Raw genomic sequence first — 7,887 nt, 5'->3', positions numbered from 1 at the left:
TCTCTCTCTCTCTCTCTTCCCCACTCCATAAAACTCTTACTTCTCCAGCACCATGTCTACCTGTGTGCTGCCATGCTCCCTGACATGATGATAACGGACTAAATCTCTGAAACTGTAAGCAAGTCCCCATTAAATGTTTTCCTTTATAAGAGTCATTATAGTCATGTTGTTTCTTCATAGAAATAGAATGACAGTCTCTGCCCATTTCATGCTTTTCCTAAGTTTGGGCACTGCTGCCACAGTACAACTCTTTGGAACAGCGAAAGAGGAACTCTTACTTCTTACTTATCTCCACAAAAGGATTTATTTCTGGCAGGTGCCAAGGTGTTAATTAAAAATGTCCACACAGACTTCTAGAGAGATTTTTTTTTCAGGACAAAAGTCATGTCCTCAAATATTTCATTTGCTAGTCCCAGAAAAAAAAAGTACAGTACTATTTAATAAGATACATTTGATGCATTGACAATAATTAAAGCTAAAATATAGGTAACTGAAAATCTGATGTTTTCTTTCCCACCCAATGAAATGCTATTGGCCTCATTATGTCTTCCTTTGCTCCCCGTAGCTGCTATGCACACATTGCTGTGTGTGTTTCTCAGCTGCTGGGGAAACTATGAAATATTTGCTACTAATAAATTGCATTCCACCACTCAAGCACTTCTGCTTGCCTTCTCACCTCTGTGCTGAAAAGTCACCTCTACAAATATTCTTCATAAAATGTAGCAGGGAATTGAAATGACATTTCACTACCAGTGAATCAACACCCCCTCTCACTGAAGCTGCTTACACTCTTCAGGGCTAGGCCATAAGTGCTGGCATCTACAGAGGGGAGGGTGGGAGGCATTAATAAGCACTGCCCTCAAGGGCAAGAAACATGTGACACCCTATCTAGACCAGTTGACTTGCCACTGAACAATTCTATGCATTTCCAAATGTAGAAAAATATTAGTCAAGGCTGATGTAATATAAACATGAGGTAGCCTTGCCAGTAGAAAGAAAAATCTGCAGGCGTTTGAGAGGATTGCCAGATGTATCAACTTATTCTTAGCCCTCTTGCTAAATCTGTATTAAGAACAAAGTATAAGTCAGTCTGTGGTAAGAGAAAAAGAACTTCATTCTGGGTTATAGTATAAGTCTCTCTCTCTCTCTCTCTCTCTCTCTCTCTCTCTCTCTCTCTCTCTCTCTCGTGTGTGTGTGTGTGTGTGTGCATGCACACACATGCTTGCATCTGTATCAGTGTGTGAGAAAAAGAAAAAGAAAGAATTGTCTCTGTGTGTGTGAATCTGTATGTGTTTGTGTATGAGAAGAGGAACAATTAATTATATTATAATCTTTGGATGAAAATTCAGAATGACTAGAGGAATTGAGTACTACCACATTCTAGGCACTCAGCAAGTTTTGCATAGATCACTGGGGTAAGCAATGGAGAAAGGGTCCTCCTACCCATATAATATACACTCAACAAAAGTAAACTTCAGCGTTGAACAATTTATGACTGCTACAGAAATGTTAACCTAATCAAAGGGATTTAGGAAGATTTCTAATTTTAACATTTTGAGAACCTAGTCAGTGGGTAGAATCTTGAAAGATTGGGTATTTTAACTGTCTAAGAGAATTAGCAGAAGGAGGGTATTCTTGTGAGGCAAAGGGAAAAAAAGTATGTGTGTGATGACTACATGAGAAATGAAGCCCTAATATCCAAGATCGTAAGAGAAAGTAGTATGCCAACAGTGGAGTATTGGATGCATGGCTTTTATAGAATTCCTCATGGGAATGGCATGCCATCCTTTCCATGTACCTACTCTTTCCCTCACTGATATCGATATGGCTTACAGCCTTGCGTAGCCCAACTCTGCTCCAGTGTCTTCTACAGAGGGGCTTCCTCTAACTATCCATTTAACTTTCAATCTTTTCTATTGGTTATTTTATTTATTTACATTTCAAATGTTGTCCCCCTTCTTGAGTTCCCCTCCATAAACATCCTACCCCATCCCTCTCCCCCTGCTTCTATGAAGGTGCTCCCCTACCCACTCACTCCTGCCTTATTACCCTAGCATTCCCTTATTGGGGTGGGCATCCACAGGACCAAGGCCATCCTCTGCTACATATGTAGCTGGAGCCATGGGTCACTCCATGTGTATTCTTTGGTTGGTAGTTTATTCCCTGGGAGTTCCTGGGGGTCTGGTTGGTTAATATTGTTGTTCTTTCTACGGGGTTGTAAACCCCTTCAGCTCCTTCAGTCCTTTCTCTAAGTCCTCCATTGGGGGTCCCTGTGCTCAGTCCAATGGTTGGCTGCAAGCATCCGCATTTGTATTGGTCAGGCTCTGGCAGAGCCTCTCGGGAGACAGCTATATCAGGCTCCTGTCAGCAAGTGCTTCTTGGCATCAGCAATAATGTCTGAGTTTGGTGGCTGTATATGGGATGGATCCCCAGATGTGGTAGTCTCTGGATGGCCTTCCCTTCAGTCTCTGTTGCACTCTTTGTCCCTGTATTTTCCTTAGACAGGAGCAATTCTGGGTTAATATTTTTGAGATGGGAGAGTGTCTCCATCACTCAACTGGGGGCCATTCCTAACTTCTGGATATGGTCTCTACAGGTTCTCTCACCCCTTTGTTGGGTATTTCAGCTAATACCATCCTGGTTGGGTCCTGGGAGCCTCTTGTTTTCCTGGCATCTGGGACTTTCTAGTGACTACCCCCAAGATCCCATAGCCCACTGCTGCATATCTCTGTTCAATTTCCTGATCCTCTGTACTTCTCCCATCTTCCTCCCACACTTGATCCTGTCCCCCTTTTTCCCTCCTCTTCCCTCTACTTCCGGTGATTATTTTGTTCCCCCTTCTAAGTAGGACTGAAGGAAGCATCCACACTTTGGTCTTTCTTCCTCTTGAGCTTCATGTGGTCTGCGAGTTATATTGAGGGTATTTTGAGCTTTTTTCCTAATATTCACTTATCAGTAAGTACATACCATGTGTGGTTTTTTGTGACCGAGTTACCTCTCCCATGACATGAGACAAAATGAAAGAGAGTCTGGCCCTGAAATACCAAGTGAATATTTCAGAATAGCACTGTACAACTTGCCAGGGTGTGTTATTTTAAAAAAAAACACATAACAATTCATGTTATACAAAACTCTAATGAAATTATGAGGAAAACATGGAGAAATCCTGAGACTGCCAAAAGGTAAGATGTCCTGCCAGTCCTGTTGTTTGTGTCTTTAGACTCTGGGATCATCCCAATTGAGGCTGCAGGTCCTGGCTGAATCCCAGAACCTGAATGCTCAAACAAAAAGTAGTTTTAGCCACTGCTGTGAGTAGCGTGCAGCAACCATAAATTCCCAAATATTTGGTAAAGATGCTGCACAACCTGATTTCACCAGGAAGGCACAGGCTCAGGATTTACCAGCTTGAAGGACAGTGTATCTCAAAGTGTCTATATCTCAGACCCTAGTAAGGAAGAGCTGAACACAATGTTCTAATAAAATCAAAATTCGTGGTACTGGAAACCTGCCAACTACCTAAGGCTAGTGAAGTCATAGATCTTGGAGGATAACCTAACAACCCCACTTTACTAAACCAGCAAAATCCCTAACTACATTCTAAGTATTATTTTTACACCCACAGGTAAGTGTAGCTCTCATACATCATCAAGAAAACTTTTTTTTTTGCAATGGACAGAGACCATTATAAAAACCATATCAAATCAAAATACAGAACCCATTCCCAACTGATATATCTAGATTTCATTTCCTGAACCTAGGGCTTAGGGATTTACAAAGGGAATGCAGAAAACATTCTAAGAGCCAGAGATTGTGTTGCCTAGAAATGTCAGAAGTTACACCCATGAAGTCTTACCAGCATGTCTGCCTAAACATGACCTGAATAAGGATGACAGCAATAGACATCCTAACATGGAAGGGAGAAAGCTCATGAGGCCTCTACCCTGTACAAAGAATTACAATGAATATGGAATACTCAAAGTGAAGGAAATATATACATATATATATATATATATATATATATATATATATATATATATATATCACTAAACAAACTGAACCAGTTACATTCATACATACATACATACATGCATGCATACATACATACATACATACATACATACATACACATCAACTAAGAGGCCATTAATTTGAAAGAGAATAAGGGCAAACATGGGAGAATGTTGAAAGGGTAAAGGAGGAATGATGGAACTATATTATAATCTCAAAAGAGTTTTAAATGTTATTTTTTTTAAATCCTGGCAGAAAAATAACAGAAATGAAACATACATTCATCCCTGTACACAAAGAAATGTAATTATAAACATACAAATACTACTTATGATTTGACTTTGAAAACTGTACTATCCCCAAAGATAGTTTGGGTTTTCTATATGAGTGTTTGGGCTGTTGATGAAATCTCATGACATAGACGGCGCAAAATTAAGAAGCCAATACTTCCAAATTTCTCTATCATCTCCAGAATAAGGTTCTATTTTTTCTAATAGACAAATGGAAATATCTCTTATTCCCTGTTTGTATACATCATCAAAATCATTTATTATACATTCTTTAAATAACATCTCTATTTTGCCCTCCATGACACATGTGCACATATGTGTGCTCACACCTATAAACACACATCCTAGCAAGGAGCTAATTGAAAGCCATCACATGTACATCATAGTTTGAAATCTCAGGAAGTTTTGTTCATCTCTTTCACTGTCTAGTCTATGCCATGCTTTCTTCTTTTAAGACTCATATTAAACACCACCTTGCTTTTCCCCTCTTTGTAAAATTTACTCATTGCTTGATTCAGAGGTGGAGAGAATTGATCATTCCTCCTTTTTGTTTCTGTACCCTTACCTAACTGGAAGCAAGTAGCCTTGTTTGATTTTCTTCTTTTCCAGAACCTCCTAAAATATAGGTCTGGTCTATATATGGAAAGAATGGAAGGCAGAGGAATACCCCTATAAATTAGTGGAAATATTTAAAGACTCTGATTGTCAGCGGCAGTGGTACTTACCTGTCCTTACCCAGGACAAGTAATCTCTCCCATTTGCTGCCATCAACATCACCTTTAAATAAAAGAATCTGAAGGGTACCATGGATCCTCTTCAAATCATAATGTGACATGTATTAAAATTTTGATTGACAAGTAAATAAAAATCTTGTCATAGACTCAAGCTTGAGGATCACATAAATGTTCAGTCTACTTTATAAAAGTTTTCAGAGAAATTCAAAGAGACAAGCTACAAAACAGCAACTCAGCACAGCGCATCACTGTGTGTTCGATGTGCATTCTATACCAGAGTTCTCCAGGAACCTCCTTTGATAAGAGCACATGCACACAGTATTTCACACAGGGAGGTTCTGTGAGTCAGTAAAACTCCTCAAAATGCAAATCTGTAGCATAAGTAAAAGAGAGGACAGATAAACATTTACTACAAAGAAATGGACAACAAAGTTACTCATCTCTATCCCTGGGAACAAGACAAAGGCTTAAAATTGCCAGAGAGAGAGGGAGAGAGACGGAGGGAGAGGGAGAGAGGGGGAGGGAGAAGGAGAGAGAGGGAGGGAGAGGGAGAGAGAGGGAGGAGAGAGCTAATTCTTGCCTAGGTTTTAGCTTTTAGTCTTCATCCATTTTTAGACAAAGACTATTATTCTAACTCCTCAGGTGGTTTTAAAATTTGAACTTTTGTAATACATTTGCTTCTCAGTAGGAAATGCCACAAAATGTTTAATTCTGTAGAAATTTCTAGAGTAATATTAATGATCACCAATCATCTTATTCTTGAAATACTAAGAATAGCAGCTAGCACACAGGAATTGATTGTAGTCCATGTTATAGTATCATCAATTATTTAATAAATAGCCATTTATTTTGATAAACATAACTTTGTAGAAATCAGTACAGAAGGAGGTAGATCATCTCACACTTTTAACAATTGGGAATTTTTATCAAGAACCTCTTGTTTTACAAAGATTTATGAAGTAGAGATTGAACTGAAACAGTATCTGGGGTTATAGAATGGATTTTCAGAAAGAAAAAAAAAAGACCTAATTCTGTTTGAGAATTTAGGAAGGAAAGTCAATAACTCTGTTCCTCATTTTAATATCAAATAATAGCCAATGGATTATTGAATGGATGCTCTGCCTGCTGAGGAGACAAGAGGATAATCAACCACATGAAGTGACAAAAGAGCTTCTCAAGCACACCTTAAGCAGAAAGGAGAGCCAGCATGGGTTCATCCCCCAGCTTTCAGCATTAGCGACATCTGCAGTTTTAGTACCAATCTTCATTCTTTTTCCTGGTGCTATTACCAAACATCACATGATTCTATTCCTAAATACTTAACAATTCATCTCTTTTTTTCCATAAAACATATATCAAAATTTATTGTAAATAATTTTAGCTGCTCAGTGTCACAGTTTCATCTTAGAATGAGATCATTTGTTTAACACCAAATAGCGTAGTCATATACTCTATAACAGTAGCATGGCCAGCAACTGTTGCATGTGTGTATATACAATCGTGATCCCACACACATTACTGACCAGTGTTGCAGTGCATGTGCTATAGTTCTGTAAGTAGAACCATTTGATGTTTGCAGGAAAATGAAATTGTCAACCAACACATTTCTGAATGTAGACCTTAAACCATCCTTTAGTGATAAACAAATATACAGTAAAATGATGATTGATAGATAGATAGATAGATATAGATAATTACATACATAAAACAAAAATTAATACAAGTAATATTGATAAAATGTGAAATTTACAGTGATAATTAATTTACTCATGTTACGCTATTGTTTAAAGTCTTTAAGGTCATATTTAGAGCCCCTAGGGACACTTCATGTTGACTCATTATAACTTCTTAATTATAGCATTGATACTTCATATTGTCTCTCCTGCCTCTTAAGTTAATCTTCTTTTGTCCATACAAATAATCATTATTTTCTTGTTTCTCACATTTTTTTTTCTTTTAAGGAGGACCTGAAATTGTAATATTCTTCCAATTACAGTTCTCTTTGCTCTAGTTGTGAGTTTGTAGTTTGGGGAAGTTCTTTGTGAACCCCACCTTACTTATTTCCCGTTGTTTTGGTTTCTCTTGTAAGCTCACCACCATAGCTGTCTTAAACTTCTAGCAATCCCACATATGTAGTTCATCCCAGAGTTCCAATAGGCAACTAGAATCTGTAGCATTCACAAAACCTGGGTTTAACCCCCAGGACTCCAGTCTCAGATATCAGATCTATTCTAGGGACAGATCAACAAGAATAAAGTCATCATCCTGAGGAAACTTCTCCTCAATATGCTCTGAGATCTCCCCCAAGAAGGTTTACTAAATTATGCCATCCCCAAGACTTGCTTAGTCTATATCCTGGACTGTGTGTACTGGGATAACTGGACAGCTGATGGCCTTGGAAGCATTGATAATCTTTTTGATCAGAGGCATACCCAGAGTGATGTATACGGATGCTACCTTGCTTATGGGAAAGTCTTTGGGGTCATCTGAGTACCTGGCTGCCCAATGCTCTGTGCCCAGGCTCTGTGCCCACTTTAGAGCCTAATTCCATCTGTGCCCTGTACCTCGGCCTCCATGGGTAGCTGATCCAAGGCTACCCCTGTATGCCCAGTCTGGAAGTGCCTCTCCCTACACTCTACAGTGTGTTGTCCAAGAATTCTTCTCTTAATAGGTAAGAAGGTTTGAAAATATCCATTTTACTAATTCACAACCAACACAATTTATGATCAACCCTTAAAGTCACCTAATTCTATTCCCTCCTTGTTTGTCTCTATATCAAAAGAGAGAAAAGAATGAAAGACAGAATGAAAGAAAGAAAGAAAGAAAGAAAGAAAGAAAGAAAGAGGGAGGGAGGG

The sequence above is a fragment of the Grammomys surdaster genome, unplaced genomic scaffold (assembly GCF_004785775.1).
Source record: "Grammomys surdaster isolate TR1022 unplaced genomic scaffold, NIH_TR_1.0 99, whole genome shotgun sequence".
In the NCBI taxonomy this organism is placed as follows: domain Eukaryota; kingdom Metazoa; phylum Chordata; class Mammalia; order Rodentia; family Muridae; genus Grammomys; species Grammomys surdaster.
This window is presented reverse-complemented; position numbering follows the sequence as displayed.